Source organism: Silene latifolia, chromosome 7 (genome assembly GCF_048544455.1).
Source record: "Silene latifolia isolate original U9 population chromosome 7, ASM4854445v1, whole genome shotgun sequence".
Taxonomy (NCBI): domain Eukaryota; kingdom Viridiplantae; phylum Streptophyta; class Magnoliopsida; order Caryophyllales; family Caryophyllaceae; genus Silene; species Silene latifolia.
In genome coordinates, this window is record NC_133532.1 from 89,617,573 (window position 1) to 89,635,567 (window position 17,995).

Below are 17,995 nucleotides of genomic sequence, written 5' to 3' on the forward strand. Positions count from 1 at the left end.
TTAGTAACCCTAATCCTTATACTTAATTTTAGTATAAATACCCCATTGTACTACCTAGATTTTCATCAAGCTTTAATCAATCCTTAAACATCTCTTACTAGTCTTAATTTAGTTGTAATGCACTTCTCAATATTAATTACATCTTAATCTTTCCTTAATTTCTCAATTGTTCTTATTTTTATTTGGGTAATTAGAAGATTATTGGGGTTTATTGGAGGATTGACAACTGATCGGAGCCATTTGGTGTTCACAATTAAACATATGTGGTCGTTGGTCAATGGTCGATACAAAACACAATTTATACTTCACAAACAACTCTACAATTAGTAAAGAGGCAAGTAAAGGTCGGATCCCAAGGGACGGGTATTGAAATGAGAATTCTATTGTAACTAGTAATGTCTAGGGGTGTCACAAATTGGGTTGATGTAGAAGGTTACTAAACTAAAATAACAATGAAAATAAACTAGCAAGATGAATGAAATAAGGGGTGTAAACAATTGATTAAAGGCACTAGGGTGTCATGGGTTCATAGGGGAATCATGGGATATGATCATACAAACATGTTCTCAAATTATAAGCAAGCAATTATTGTTGTGATGGATTGAGTTGGGTTATATCTTACAATCCTAGGAAAGTTTGGGTCCCGGAGCCGAATCGATTAGATTGTACAACACCTACAAGTCGACTTAATCTTTCCTACTCAACACATGCATGGTCTAACAAGACTCGAGTTGGGTTATGTCTTACAAGTCTCATTGAAAAGATAGAAGATGATAGTAAATGCAAGGATTCATAGGCTTAGCATTTCATCAAATATAACATGTGCATGCATTAAGATCAAAACAAGCAAGCAAATAAGATTATGAAAGCATATTGATTTAAGCATGAATCATTCCCCATGTTGGTTTCCCTTAATCACCCATTAAACCCTAGCTAAGAGACTACTCACTCATTATCATATTGATCATGCTAGAAAGGTTGTCAATCATACTAACATAATGAAACATGATGAATAAATGAAAGTAATTAGCAATAATTAAAAAGGGATTAAGAGATTATACCTACTAATGATTCCAAAATAATAATGCAAAGAATAATAGAAGAACTTGATGATTGATGGAAGGTTGTCAATCTCCCAATAAACCCAATAATCTTCTAATTACCCAAAATAGATGAAGAACAAGAGAGAGATTAAAGAACTAAAACTTGGATTAAAACTTGATTAATACTTGATTACAATATTGAAGAGAGTTTTTGATTGATATTAACTACACTAATTATTGATAAGAAGAACATGCTCCTCTAATTAGACTAATGGGGTATTTATAGTGAAAATTAGGGAGGATGCATTAGGGTTAACTAAGGGCTAAACTAGTAATTACACTTTTAAGTTGAGCAAGGAGACTCCGGTATTCTCCGAGAGAAGGGCTTCTCTAATCGTAGCTTTGAAGAACGAAAACGTCTTTGTCATCGCAATCCGTGCGGATGGGAGTCGGGACGTGCGGATGGGAGGCGAGAATCCGAGCGGATCCTTGGGCAAGACGCTCGGATTGGAGAGGGGAATCCGAGCGGATTCCTTTGAGGGACGCTCGGGTGGCATGGGCGGACGGACGGATTGTGTTCAATCCGTTCGGATTGTCTGGCAGCCTCTTTTCTTCTTCTTTTCTTCCCTTTTCTTCATGAATTCCTTGGGGATTTCCTTGGGGACTCAAGGATCCTTTTCCCAACATTGCTCTTCTACTATGATATGTACAAAGGCCTTCTAGTCTTGTCTCTCCTTGATGCTTGGTCATTGAATATGATCAATTTAGCCTTGTTTTGCCATGGAAATGCAAGATTCTTACTCCTTTCCTACCAAGGGATCAAAATCTCAAAGAATATGCAAAACGAAGAACTAAAGATAAGAAATGACCCAAATAGGCACTAAAAAGCATGGAAACAATGGTAATTCGGGGGCTAAATATGCGCCAATTATGGTCGCATCAAATATCCCCAAACCGAACCTTTGCTCGTCCCGAGTAAAGAGGTGACAAAGACTAGGACCAATACTAACCTAACCTAATAATAATAGCCGATATGAGACAATTAGCGGGTCTCACTCCGCCCCTTCAACTCACAACAAGACAACCATGAGGTAGGATGCCTTCTTGCAAGGCAAGGTGGGTCTTGCCAAAATGGCGACACATCCAAACATTAAGCACACAAAAATCACATAATGGATGCATCTACAAAAAGAATAGCCACTTTCCTCATCTAAGTGGCGGAAATTATCTACAAGGGAAGCAATTCAAGGGTACACAATCCTTCATAGATGCAATTTGTTCAAACTACTAAGCCTAGAAGGATACCAATAAATCACCTCCAAAATGTGTCAAGCTAGGGTACCTTTGTCCTCAATCGTTAAATGCTTTTGTCAAGAGTAGACTCCCCATGGTGTTAGAAACACTGGAGGATCGCGGAATTCCCCCTCTTGCCTAGACAAGAAGAAGGGTCGTCCCCTCTCTACCATGCACAAAAATGGATACGATGGATAAAGGGATCGATAGATATTTGAGTTTCATTTTGGGAGTTTGCTTTAATTTTTGTTTTTCCCCCAATTTCATTGGCATTTGACATTTGAGAACACTTTCTTGCCATTTCTTTTTGAACATTTTCAAAGTCACCCCAATTAGTAACGAGGGTGCCTTGTATTTGAAGCTTTAGGAGTCTATTTTTGCTCCTCTTTTCATTTGATGCATTTTTTTTTTTTTTTTTTTTTGCAAACTTTCTTTCACTTTTTATTTCGTTGAATCTCAAATTGATTTCTTTTTGTGCCCATTCCCTTTTGTTGACAAAAATGTGGTAGAACATGGATGAATGATGGATGCATGCATGGTTTCAAGGGTCACCTTGGAATAAACGGTAGCCAAGGAGTTATCACACCACAAGGTACTCTTGACTAGGCCTTAAACCATGGGTCAAAGGATACTAGCATGACACATCCTAGGGTGTTTTACAAGTATTCTAACAAGCAAAGTCTTAAGAATAAAAAGCATCTACTAGGGCCTATATACACTTGTCAAGCTTCCCAAATAGACGGTTTCGCAAAATTTTTCTAACATGCAAACTACATGCCATGATGCAACTAACATATAAACATCCTAATGCAAATGATTCTACCAACTAATATGACATATAACTAAATGCAATCCTAAGTTCACATTGTTTTTACCGCATCAATCAAAATAAAGCCACATAGTCATTAACATAAAGAGGAAAAAGGAGATTGGAAAGATCATACCATGCGGTCTTCAATATCCTCATGTCTCGGATGTGGCGTAGTCAATCAAAGTGAACAAGGATAAGACAAACACAATATATACAAGACAATATATACAAAGGAAATGAACTTGTTTTTGGTTTTTCAAATTTTTCAATTTTTATGAGTTTTGAAATTTTTCAATTTTTATGGGTTTTTGAATAAAAGTTAAGTGTTAGAATTCCCATCCCCACACTAATATGGGCATTGTCCTCAATGGCCAAAAATGATGGAAATTATGCAAAAATGATGCATGATTTCTATACTAAATGCAATTCTACACTAAGCTATACTACATGATGCATGGTTTTTGTTATGACGGAGAGGATAATTTAGATTACCTCCCGTTGTGTATGCATTAACTTCCCCAAACCAAATAAGACACTATTGCTAATGTCAAAGCATGGGTATAGTTCATGCACACACTATGCTATGCATGAAACTAGATTGTCATTTTGGATTTTCAAAAATGGGAACAATAAAGAACACCTCAATGGAACCGAGGTGTGAGTCCTTTGATGTTGCTAGGACTAAACCAACAAATAGTCAAAGTTAAATAAAATACAAAGAAATAAGATACAAAGTTCTTTTCATGAAAAATAAAGATAAAGAGGAGAGTTGAGAAAACTTCACTTGAACTAAGGTGGGTGCCTCTTGCCCGCTCCACCTAGTGATGAAGTAATCTCCTAGATATCGGCATCATCTCCTTCAATATCGGTATCCCAAATATCCCTTGAAGCATCACTTAGACTTGGATCCATGAATTCATCTTCTTCTTCACTCTCAAGCTTCACCGTATCACCTCCACAAGAGTCGCCACTTTCTTACCCTTTGCGACCGTTTGCCCCTTCATTGGCCTTCTCCGAGTTGGGAAAGAGCAACTCCATTTGAGCCCATGAAGGAAAAGCTCCTTCTTCACTTATCCGTCTCTTTTGAACCATGTCGTGGTATTGGGGGTAAAGAGCATAATAGTTGTCCACCTTGGTTTCATATTGACGGTAGTGCAAGTCTTGCAAGATTCCCGTGACAAAGTCGTCACGGGGGAGGATGAAGGGATTCGGATGGTTGTAAGGTTGGTAGGGAAAGGGGTAGGGAGGCACCTTTATCTTTTCGCCTTGGGTTTGTTGTTCTTGTTGTTGTGGTGGAGGAGCTTGTGGGGGTGGAGCTTGCCTTTCTTGACTTTGAATGAGGTAGGAGGGTATTGGGGACAAGCTTCCTCTTCTTGGGGAGATTCGAGGTAGATCGTGAATTGGGAGGTAGATAGGATCACTTCCTTTCGTCAACCATTTGATCCTTTTGTCAACCCCCTCAAGGGTTATCCAATGGTGTTGGACAACAAGGAGGTCTTCATTAATTCTCATTCCTCCCGAGAGTGGAGTGTACTCATTGTTCTCATTGAACCTAGGATTAAAGTGCTTTGCAAGTCTTGTTATGAGTCCACCATTCACTATATGCTTCTTCCCATCATCATCTCCATTTCGAAATTTTGCCCACTTTTCTAGCAAAACTAGCGGCGCATTGAGATGATACCCGTCTTTTCCTTGAATGTTTAGATAAGATTCCATGAACATGAGGTCCAATTGATTCACAATAGCCGGATCTCGGCGGGCGAAGAGGGTACCCGAAAGAAATCGGTATGTGAGCCTCAAAATCGGGTTTTGGATGTGAAAAGCAAGACACTCCTTGGTAAGAATGAAGTCCCGGCCCGTCATGGCCCTCCACAAAGGTGCGACACTATACTTTTTGGGTCTTGATGTTCGGGTAGGCGAAACATCAAGCCCGAACACATTGGCAAACTCGACAAGGGTCATCATTCTAGAGACATTTTCCAACCTAAACTCTATGCAAATGGTCTTGTTCAAGGTTGTGATTTTCAAAAAGCTTAAGAATTCTAGCACAAGGGACCGATATGTTGGCTCATACATGCGAAAGAGAGTCGAAAGACCAAAAACCTCAAAGAGTGCTTCTACTTGGTGAAAGATTCCAAGCTTTCTCAAGGTATCATGACAAAGAAATTTAGTGGGAAGAATATTCTTACTTAAGAGTCGATGGAAGACCAATCGCTGCACATCATCAAGGAATTCCACATTCGAGAAATCATCGAGCCTTGTGAGGTCTACAATTTCCACATGCTCTCTTCTAATGGTGTTGAGATGTGAGGTAGAGGAACTTCCCACCATCCTTGGTCTTCTTGCATTTCTAAAGGAGGATCTCCTTGGTGCCATTCTTTCTTCTTTTGTTGGGTTATATTGATTTGAAGAATTGCTAAGGTTGTTTGAGAATTGGAAACCCTAGAAAATTGGGGATTTTTAATTTTGAGGGTGAAGAGAGTGATTTGGATATGTATGGGAGTCATAAGGAGGTGGGTTTTTATAGGGTAAGTGGAAGGAGTAGTGATGTGTCATTGTATGGGTGGTGGGGTGTAATTTAATTGAGAAAAGTCGGGTCGAAAATCGGGCAGGGAGACGAGCGGATTCGAAGCTAAGACGCTCGGATTCATCTCTCACGGGACGGGCGGATTCTGGGCAATACGCCCGGATTCTGCCACAGAGAAAAAAATCCCAAAAATTTTCTCGCCTCAAGACGAGCGTCCCGAGCATAAGACGCTCGGATTCTTCAGGGTCAGGATGGGCGTCTTCTTGAGAAGACGGACGGATTCTTTGACAGAGAAATTTCTTGAAATGCTCAGGGAAAAGACGAGCGTCTTTTCACTAATCCGGCCGGATTCTCTCAGACGGGCGTCTTCTTCCATGGGACGCTCGGATTCTTCATCAGTCCAGAAACCTTCAATTTCTCAACACAGCTGGACGTGCGGTTTCTCCCCTGGACGTCCGTATTCTGCTAGGACGCCCGGATTTCCTAGAGAGACGCTCGGATTCTAGCTGCGAGTGTTGACTTTTTCTCCTTTCTTTCAATGCGTCCCCACACTTAGGAATTTGCTCCTTCCTTCATTCAAAAACTCATTAGTAACCCTCCCTCACTTGCGCTCATGAAAAGAATTTATGCTATTAAATGAATGCAATTAAATAATAAATACAAGTTAGAGGGTTAGTATATTTACAATTGGTGGTTTAGGGAGGACTCCACCAAACTCTCCCTTAGATGGTTCTTTCAAGGGGAAGGAGGTCCGAGGTAGGTAGCCTCGACCTCTCCAACAAATGCTCCTTCATAGTATGGCTTCAATCTTTGACCATTTACCTTGAACTTGCTTCCATCTTCGGCCTTGAGTTCGAAATCTCCATATTTCCCGACTTCGGTTATCACATAGGGACCCATCCATCTAGAGTTCAATTTTCCTTCCTTAAAGAGTCGATAGCGGGAGTTGAATAGAAGGACTTTGTCTCCCTTGTGCAAGGCCTTTTGTCGAATTCTCTTATCATGAAGCAATTTTGTTCTTTCTTTGTAAATCTTTGCATTCTCATAAGATTGTAGTCGGAATTCCTCCAACTCTTGGATTTGGATCATCCTCTTTTGACCGCTCAATTTGAGATCAAGATTGAGTGCTCGGATTGCCCAATAAGCTTTGTATTCCAATTCGATTGGCAAATGACATGCTTTTCCATAGACAAGCTTGTAGGGGGAGGCACCAATGGGAGTCTTATAGGCCGTCCTATAAGCCCAAAGAGCATCATCAAGCTTTGTGCTCCAATCTTTCCGAGTCTTGTTCACAACTTTTTCAAGAATTTGTTTGATCTCTCTATTTGAAATTTCCACTTGACCGCTTGTTTGAGGATGATATCCCAAGCCGGTTCGATGTTGAACACCATATTTGGTCAAAAGGGATGCAAGCTTCTTCTCATGGAAATGTGTTCCTCCATCACTAATGATAGCTCTAGGGACTCCAAATCGTGGAAAAATTATCTTCTTGAAAAGCTTGGTGACCGTTTTCGCATCATCATTTGGGGTGGCAATTGCCTCCACCCACTTTGAAACATAATCTACGGCCACAAGGATGTACTTATTCCCATTGGATGTCAGAAAGGGTCCTTGGTAGTCAATTCCCCAAACATCGAAAATCTCCACCTCTAGAATGCCCCTTTGTGGCATTTCGTTTCTCCAAGATATATTGCCCGTTCTTTGACAAGCGTCACAATGAATGATGAATTCTCTTGTATCTTGAAACATTGTAGGCCAATAGAAGCCCGATTGGAGAATTTTTGCAACGGTTCTTCTTGCTCCATGGTGCCCACCGTAGGGTGATGAATGACATCCTTCCATGATTCCTTGGATTTCCCATTGAGGGATGCATCTCCGGTAGAGCCCATCACTACACTCCTTGTAGAGGTTTGGGTCATCCCAAAAGTACCTCTTTACTTCGAATAGGAATCTCTTCCTTTGGTTGTGGTTCAAGTTTGGAGGGAGCACTTTTCCAACAATATAGTTAGCATAATCGGCAAACCATGGGGTGATGTGCCTTTCAAGTTGAGTTTGAATAGCCATCAAAATATCGTCGGGGAATGAGACATTGATCGGGGTTTCTCCATTCTCATCATGAAACCGGATCCTTGACAAATGATCCGCCACTACGTTCTCGGCTCCTTTCTTGTCTCTTATTTCCAAATCAAATTCTTGAAGAAGCAAAATCCATCTCAACAATCTTGGTTTTGCCTCCTTCTTTATCAAGAGATGTCGGAGAGCACGGTGATCCGAAAATACAATCACCTTGGATCCAAGCAAGTAGGATCGGAATTTATCCAAAGCATAAACAATGGCAAGAAGCTCCTTTTCGGTTGTATCGTAATTCACTTGAGAAGGGTCGAGGGTTTTGCTTATGTAATAGATGGCATGAAGAGCTCTCCCTACCCGTTGGCCTAGAACCGCTCCAACGGCGTAGTTGCTAGCGTCACACATAATCTCGAAAGGTAACTCCCAATTTGGGGGTTGGATGATTGGTGCCGAGATCAATGCTTCTTTGATTCTATTAAAAGCTTCAACACACTCGTCAGTAAATTGGAATTGGGCATCTTTAAGCAAAAGTTGAGTGAGGGGTTTTGCTATTTTCGAAAAATCTTTTATGAAACGACGGTAAAAACCCGCGTGACCGAGAAAACTTCTCACCCCTCTAACATTCACGGGAGGTGGGAGTTTCTCTATCACCTCAACTTTAGCTTTATCGACCTCGATGCCCTTTTCCGAAATTAAATGACCCAAAACAATTCCTTCATTGACCATGAAGTGACACTTTTCCCAATTTAAAACAAGACTAACATCTTCACATTTTTGCAATACAAGGGAAAGATTATGCAAGCATGAGTCAAAGTCCTTTCCATACACACTAAAATCATCCATAAAAACTTCCATTATGGTCTCTAGGTAATCGGAGAAGACACTCATCATGCATCTTTGGAAAGTGGCGGGAGCATTACATAATCCAAAAGGCATCCTCCTATATGCAAAAGTGCCATAGGGGCATGTGAAGGTGGTCTTATGTTGGTCATCCGGGTGTATAGGGATTTGGAAGAATCCCGAATACCCGTCAAGGTAACAAAAGAATTTATTAGAGGCTAACCTCTCAAGCATTTGGTCAATGAATGGCAAGGGGAAGTGATCTTTCCTTGTTGCGGAGTTTAATTTACAGTAGTCAATGCACATACGCCAACCGGTGATCATTCTTGTGGGTATTAATTCATTCTTTTCATTTGTCACCACCGTAGTACCTCCTTTCTTAGGTACCACTTGGACGGGGCTAACCCACAAAGAATCCGATATGGGATATATGATTCCCGCATCAAGTAATTTCATGACTTCTCCTTTGACAACTTCTTGCATGTGGGGTTCAATCTTCTTTGGGGTTGAATGGTAGGTCTATGGTCGTCCTCTAGATGAATCCTATGCATGCAAAAGTTGGGACTTATCCCCTTAAGGTCATCTAGACTATAACCTATAGCCTTCTCATGTTGTTTCAACACATCCAATAATTTTTCCAATTGGTCATCATCAAGTCTATCATTAACAATTACGGGTTTAGTCTTTGATTCATCAAGGTAAGCATACTTCAAATTTGGGGGAAGGGGTTTTAAAGTAGGAGTTTGTACCTCACTTTCCTCCTTTGGAGTTTCATTGAGAATTTGCTCCATCTCCATTAAACATTACATTCTCATGACATATTCTTCTTCACTTTCATGAACCTCATCATATTCGAATTCCATGATGGGTTCCTCTTGCTCTTGAGTTTGTAGAATATCCTCTAGGATGGATTGCTCATCCTCTATGGGTTGACATGCTTCCACTAGAATATTATGCACTAACTCGGATTGTGCATGAGTAAGTTCCTTGTTAGCTAGAGCGGCCTCGAAGAGATCCACCTCCAACTCCCAATACATGCTCTTAGCCTTACTTGCTTCTAAGGCCTCTAATGCTTGCATGGGATCCTTGAAGTAAGGGATACTCAAGTGGTCCTCTACAAAACAATCTATGAAATCCATTCTCGCAAAATATCAAACAACTTGAAAACAATTAGAACAAACCTTGAGGAGTTTTACTTCCCCAAGGTGAAAAAGACACAACTAATAACAATAAAAGAAATCTTAAATCAATTAGACACCGTCCCCGGCGACGGCGCCATTTTTGATCGGAGCCATTTGGTGTTCACAATTAAACATATGTGGTCGTTGGTCAATGGTCGATACAAAACATAATTTATACTTCACAAACAACTCTACAATTAGTAAAGAGGCAAGTAAAGGTCGGATCCCAAGGGACGGGTATTGAAATGAGAATTCTATTGTAACTAGTAATGTCTAGGGGTGTCACAAATTGGGTTGATGTAGAAGGTTACTAAACTAAAATAACAATGAAAATAAACTAGCAAGATGAATGAAATAAGGGGTGTAAACAATTGATTAAAGGCACTAGGGTGTCATGGGTTCATAGGGGAATCATGGGATATGATCATACAAACATGTTCTCAAATTATAAGCAAGCAATTATTGTTGTGATGGATTGAGTTGGGTTATATCTTACAATCCTAGGAAAGTTTGGGTCCCGGAGCCGAATCGATTAGATTGTACAACACCTACAAGTCGACTTAATCTTTCCTACTCAACACATGCATGGTCTAACAAGACTCGAGTTGGGTTATGTCTTACAAGTCTCATTGAAAAGATAGAAGATGATAGTAAATGCAAGGATTCATAGGCTTAGCATTTCATCAAATATAACATGTTCATGCATTAAGATCAAAACAAGCAAGCAAATAAGATTATGAAAGCATATTGATTTAAGCATGAATCATTCCCCATGTTGGTTTCCCTTAATCACCCATTAAACCCTAGCTAAGAGACTACTCACTCATTATCATATTGATCATGCTAGAAAGGTTGTCAATCATACTAACATAATGAAACATGATGAATAAATGAAAGTAATTAGCAATAATTAAAAAGGGATTAAGAGATTATACCTACTAATGATTCCAAAATAATAATGCAAAGAATAATAGAAGAACTTGATGATTGATGGAAGGTTGTCAATCTCCCAATAAACCCAATAATCTTCTAATTACCCAAAATAGATGAAGAACAAGAGAGAGATTAAAGAACTAAAACTTGGATTAAAACTTGATTAATACTTGATTACAATATTGAAGAGAGTTTTTGATTGATATTAACTACACTAATTATTGATAAGAAGAACATGCTCCTCTAATTAGACTAATGGGGTATTTATAGTGAAAATTAGGGAGGATGCATTAGGGTTAACTAAGGGCTAAACTAGTAATTACACTTTTAAGTTGAGCAAGGAGACTCCGGTATTCTCCGAGAGAAGGGCTTCTCTAATCGTAGCTTTGAAGAACGAAAACTTGTTGTGCTGCAATCCGTGCGGATGGGAGTCGGGACGTGCGGATTGGAGTTGGAGAATCCGAGCGGATCCTTGGGCAAGACGCTCGGATTGGAGAGGGGGAATCCGAGCGGATTCCTTTGAGGGACGCTCGGACTAGCCATGGGCGGACGGACGGATTGTGTTCAATCTGTTCGGATTGTCTGGCAGCCTCTTTTCTTCTTCTTTTCTTCCCTTTTCTTCATGAATTCCTTGGGGATTTCCTTGGGGACTCAAGGATCCTTTTCTCAACATTGCTCTTCTACTATGATATGTACAAAGGCCTTCTAGTCTTGTCTCTCCTTGATGCTTGGTCATTGAATATGATCAATTTAGCCTTGTTTTGCCATGGAAATGCAAGATTCTTACTCCTTTCCTACCAAGGGATCAAAATCTCAAAGAATATGCAAAACGAAGAACTAAAGATAAGAAATGACCCAAATAGGCACTAAAAAGCATGGAAACAATGGTAATTCGGGGGCTAAATATGCGCCAATTATGGTCGCATCAACAACCTTCCATCAATCATCAATATTACTTATATTATTCTTTGCTTTATTATTTGGATAATCTCACATAGGTATAATCTCTTTTACCCTTGTTTAATTATTGTTAATCACATCATTTATTCATCATGTTTTGCTTTGTTAGTATGATTTACAACCTTAGTAGCATGCTAAACTTGATCATGAGTGAGTAGTCCTTTAGCTAGGGTTAATGGGGAATTAGGGGAAACAAACATGGGAATTGATCTATGCTTAATCTAATATATTTTCATAATTAATTTGCTTGCTTGTTGTGATTTCAACTTATGCACATGTTATGTTTGATGAAATGCGAGCCTATGAATCCTTGCATTTTTTTACCCATCTAGTATCTTTTCAATCGGACTTGTAAGACATAAACCAACTCGAGCCTCATTAGACCATGCATAGAGTTTAATAGGAGGAGACTAAGTCGACTTGTAGTATTACAGTCTAGACGACTCGGCTCCGGGACCTAAATCTTCCTAGGGATTGTAAGATATATACTAACTCGATCCCATCACAACAATAAGTGCTTGCATCTATTTGAGATTATGTTTGTATAATCTATTTCCATGAATCCCCTATAAACCCATGACACCCTAGTGCCTTTAATCAATTGTTTACAAACCCCTTTATTTGCTTTACTTTGCTTTACTTAATTTACATTCATCTTGTTGATTAGTTTAGATTACATCTCATCTCAGCCCAATTTGTGACACCCTAAGACATAGCTACTTGCAATTGAAAATCCTACATCAATACCCGTCCCTTGGGATCCGACCTTTACTTACCTCTTTACTAAGAGTAGTTTGTGAATTTATAAATATTGTTTTGGTTGGTAGCTTTTGACGACAAGTTTTAACCGGACCAGGTATGAGTTTGGGAGGACATGGGTTATATGTGGTTGTGATGGATAGTGGAAAAGTAAAGGAAGATTGGTGAGTATATTGAGGCAAGGAGCATGTTTTATGAGATGTGGTGAGTGATATAATCGTGAGTTTGAGTAATGTAAAGGTAAGTCCATATGGGCAATGGGATTATGTAATTCTAAGGAACGTGCGAATGAAAAGATTGAAATGATGGATGCGATGGTGGTAACTTGGGATATTTAAGGATTTATGGAAGGAGATAGTTATAACTGGGTTGGTTAAGAATATATATATATATATATATATATAAATATATACATATATATATATATATATATATATATATATATATATATATATATATATATATATATATATATATAATAGAAGGTCGTTGTAAAGGGATGGAGAAGAATGGTATATAGTGAACTTAGATTGAGTTATGCCGTGACGTGGACTTGTAGTTACTGACTGAGTTTGGGAATTTGGATTATCAAGAGGTGAGCCTAGTGTGTAATTATTTGGGCAATTAACGGTATGAGGTGAATTTTTGGTTTTCTAGGGATACGAAAGGAAGATACAACTAATTGATAAGTAATCGTTGACTGTGTGGACTTAATGGTGGCAAATGTGAGTGAGTAGCATGATGAGAGAGAATCAGTGATAAGGGAGAGTGAAAGATACTGATATGAATTAATGGAATTTTAGTTGTGGAGCAACAAAAAGGTAATCGGATTAGTAAAGAGTTAGGTACAAGGAGTAAGGAGATGAACTATTAATTGGTATTGTTGAGTGTAAAGGGAAAAGAATGATGGAAGTAAGTTGAGAGAACGTTGACCAGAGTTAAGGAACGTTAAAGTAAGGAATCATGGAAATGTGAGATAACATCATGAGACGGTGTGAGTTAATGGTTTTATATAGGAGTTTCAAGACAACATCTTAGCCATGAGTTTCGAGGAATTAAGGAAAGTAAAAAGTTGGTAAAGTATTTGCACGATATGAGAATTTGGTGGTGAGTTGAGTGACGATACAATTAAGGATAGAATTGGAATGAATGTTCAGGTAATTTTTATTGATATTGGATTTGATGTTCGTTATTTGGGATGTTAACCGAAGATAGGAAAGGAAACGTTATATTTAGAGGTGAGTGTAAGAGTTTTGATATACGAAAATTGGTGGTGTTGTGGTATTGTCAATAATGGTTAAGGGTGATGATAAATAGGAAATATACCCATTCTAAAGAGGTTGATTTTCTAGAGGCCAAATTGATATGTATGGTTGTGAGGGAGTATAAGATGTGGTTATAGGAGGCGGTTGCTAGTAGCTAAGTATTAATTGTATGGTTACATTTGTCAGGAGGTGATAGTTATGCGAATGGGAGAATATGTTATGAGGGGTATATGAGTTAAGCTCGGGCGAGAGGTAACCTTTATCAGGTGGTAACTTACGTGATCAGGATTGGTTAGTTAGATACGATTATGGGTCTATGATTTGCGTAAGTGTTTGTGTGGGGTTCTGACCTCATGAATAGTGGTATGGTGTGATAATTATAAAGTCGTTATCTGAGTGTTCCGCGTCATATGTTGTGTGCGGTAACCTAATAAGATGATAATCTAAAGTGGTAATTTGGGTGATCTAGAATGGCTAGTTATACATGTATGTATATTTATGATACATATAAGTGATAGTGTAAGGTTCCGACCTCATGAGTAATAGTATGGATGATATCTATAAGGTTATTATCTGTTTATTCTGTGTGATATGTTGTGTTGTGATTTAGTAAAACGGTTTTAAGGAAGTTTTCTTGTCAAGGAAGTTATGCTGAGTTAGTGTTTATGGGATTGTATAAGTTGCGATGACTATCAATGTGGTTGTTTTACCTCGAGTGACGCTCCGGGCACGGTACATCATGTTATGATGTGAGTATTTTCGAGTTGCGGTGCGGTTATTGATGGCGGCGGTGCGATGCTATCAACGGTTATGGTTGAGTAGGCGGGATATTAATGTGCCGAACTTTCGAAAGTGTATATATGTGGGGTAATATCCGTATAAGACCCTCTAAATTTAGGATTATAACGTAAAATTTGCATGTGAAATATTGTCATAAACGAAATACAATATAGAAACGACAAAGATAAAGAATCAACCTCGGGTCCTTTGTAGTGCGGCGTAAAGAACAGAAATCAACAGAGATTCCCTCCTAATTGTTGCACCCAAGACCGTCTGAGACTATGCCCTTGTGCTAGAAATGCTTTCTAATTGACTTGCAATATTGAGAAAGCTCTTGTGAGGTTTTACGATGTGAGATCTAGGAATTTCAGAGAAAATTGCACTGAAACCCTAATTCTTTTTGACTAATGACGATTAGGTTAAGCAAGAGGAGAAGCTCTCCTTTTGTTCTCCTAATCTCGGCAAAACCGAGAGGGCTCATGGGGAAGTGGGCTTCCACTTCCTCTTAATTTTAGCTCGAGGTCCAGTTCGCCAAATGCTAAAATGTATATGACGGGTTTTAATAAATCGTCATCGGTTATCGGCTATTAAAATATCAACTAATAACACGGGTTAGTTGAATAATTAATACATGTCCGACAAAGACGATATTGTATAATTCATTCAATATACATTAATTAAATATAATCGTTTATATTTAATTTACGAATTAACTGTTTAATTCGCCTTAGCCCATAATATTTAATCCGTATTAAATATAATATCTCAACATCACATTTTGACTAATTACTAGTCAAATAACTCGGACTAACTGGTTAGTCAAAATTGGCATCAACATGACTGTATTTTCATACTGTCACATCTCTCAAACGTATCCTATAGGTGTGACTTTTAGGGACCTTTGATCACCGCCATCTGCATGACAATAACGTCAAACTTATCTAGCAAGCCAACCGTTATTGATAAACGTGGATCAACTGATAATAATACCAAAAGTATGCCCTTTGATCCTTTTAGAGATTTATAAGTCCTTGCACTAACTGTTAAGGACACCAACCCCAACAAGCTCCCACTTGTCCGTACAAGTGTATGTGCAATGACGTTATCCGCACTAACTGGAGGACACAAGCTCCAACAATATCAGTTATATAGATTGTTTCTTTGTTTACTGATGTTCCTGTTAGTTCTGGTCTGGGTATATAAATTGGTGTTTTGTTTATTTGTGCCTCTAACCAGTTTCGGCTTGGGAGTGAGGGTAGAGTATGACATGGAAGAAAGTTGTGTATGTTTCCGTTCTTGTCATGGTATAGTGATATTCTGTTTATGGGACACAGTTGCGAGAGGTTGTTGAGTACATTGATCTTCCTTTAGAGGAGGCATTGGTTGACATAATGATGGCAAGTGATTTGTAAAACATGTGTTATACTGAACTGGAAGCTACAGGTGGTTCATAATCTTCTATCGAGACAGTAGGTATGAAGTGTTATAAAGTAGTATCATGTTAAGCACAGGATGAGTGTTGCGGCCATAAAAGGGAGAACTTAAGGATCTAATGTGAGTGTGTGTAACAATTGTGGATCGTGAGTTATGATTTTGGAGATAGGTGCATTATAGAGAGGTATGTCATTTTGCGGTAATGTGGAAGAGTTGGAGTATTGGTTATGCTAAGGATTTTGTGGTATAAGTTAGGTGGGGTGCCTAATGATTTGAGGTATGATAACTATTAGAGAAAGAGAGCCCTGGATATAGAAATGGTTGTAGGTGTTGAGGTTATAGTAGGTTATCAATGATATGCGGTGGTTATGACGATTATGGGAAGTATAGCAAAGGATCTAGTATTAGTGGGTTACGAGGACGTAACATTTATCTTAAGAGGAGTAGGATGCGACAAAGAGAGTTTGATGGTTGTACATATATTTAGAAGTTTGAGCCTCGATGTAGAATAAAGAATGGATTTATGTTATGGTTGATACTATTAAAGGTAATGGCGGTGCTTGTAGTAGTATGTCATTTATGAGTGTGAGTATACTTCGATAATGTTGACAGTTGCGTGATGATGTTTATGAGTATGAGTAAACTTCGAGGACGAAGTTCATTTTAAGGGTGGTAGAATATAACATTCCGTTTTGGTGGTTGATCTTGTTTGGTGGATTGTTTTGATATTAGATTTACTAGTGGATAATATGTTAGTGAGACGGAGTTAGTGGCATTTGTGGAAGTAGTATAATGGAGTGAGTAGCGAGAGGCTATGCTATAGTTGAGACGATATCGTGAGCCGTGTTGTGGAAGTAGGCATGGTTGGCGGAGTTAGTTTTAGGTGTTCATGTTTTATAGGTTGAGTTTGAAATTTGGGGACGAAGTTCATTTTTAAGGAGGGAAGACTTTAATACCTCGAATGTATGAGCTATTGGGTACTCTATCGAGTAGGGTTTACTCTATCGAGTAAGTTAGTTTTGCATTCTAGAGTACATTCTGCCAATTAGGTACTCTATCGAGTAGAGGTAACTCGATCGAGTTTGTCGAGTTTTACACGGGTTTTGCCGGATTTTGATAGCAATGCGTGAAATATATATATATACTACCTACGTCAGTTCTTTTTACCTTTTACCTAAAATCTAAACTTTTCACAAAAGAAAACAAATCAACATCGATTCTTTTTCTGTCATTGCTATCAAATCCCAGGGCTAGAGTCGTCGGATTTCGGACTTCTTTATACCGTTGAGACCGTCGTATTGTGGGTAAGATCCTTGTACAGTTTTTATGTTAATTCGTTAGTTTTAGTTAAACCCTAATTGGGTGAATTGGGGGTGTTTGGGAGTATTGTTGATGATGGTTTATAATTGTATGATTATATGTTGATAGGAGGTAATTTCGTAGAGGAACGCTTTTGATCCACTACTTATGTTGATTTTGGTGATTACATTCCAGGTAGGGTTTCCCTACTCACTTATTATATACATGATCATGAGATGGTTGATGGTTGATTGACATGTGAATATATCGTAATTGGTTTTGGTATTGTTGATAGTGTAATTAGTTTTTGTTGATTGTCTTTGGTTCATGAGGTGCGCCCTCGGCTGAGTGGAGTCACTTTCGGGAGTAGCTTCACGCCCTTGATTCGCCTCTTGTGGTTCCCGTCACATGGGGGATATGCACATTAAGGGACATGGGTTATTCGCTCGATAGAGATGAGCGGGGCTTAGGTGGGAAAGGCTGCGGCCCCCCACTGGCGGTGTGGATTACCGGTTGCGACTGGTAATCTGGTAGGGCTAGAACTTCAGGTTAGTCAGATGATTAGTGATGTGACGGTGTTAGAGGATTATGATTATGTATCTGTCTGTTGTATTATCTTATATTGTTTATGCAGTAACTGATCCCGTAAAAATGTTTTGAAAACTCTGTTGATCCTTTTGGGGGTGGTGAGCAGTTGTCTAGCAGGTATATCTTGGATGCGTGCGGGATTAGCTGGGGATGTAGTCACCACGAGTCAGAGTCGTAGTCTTCCGTTGCCTTGTCATAATACATTTGTTACT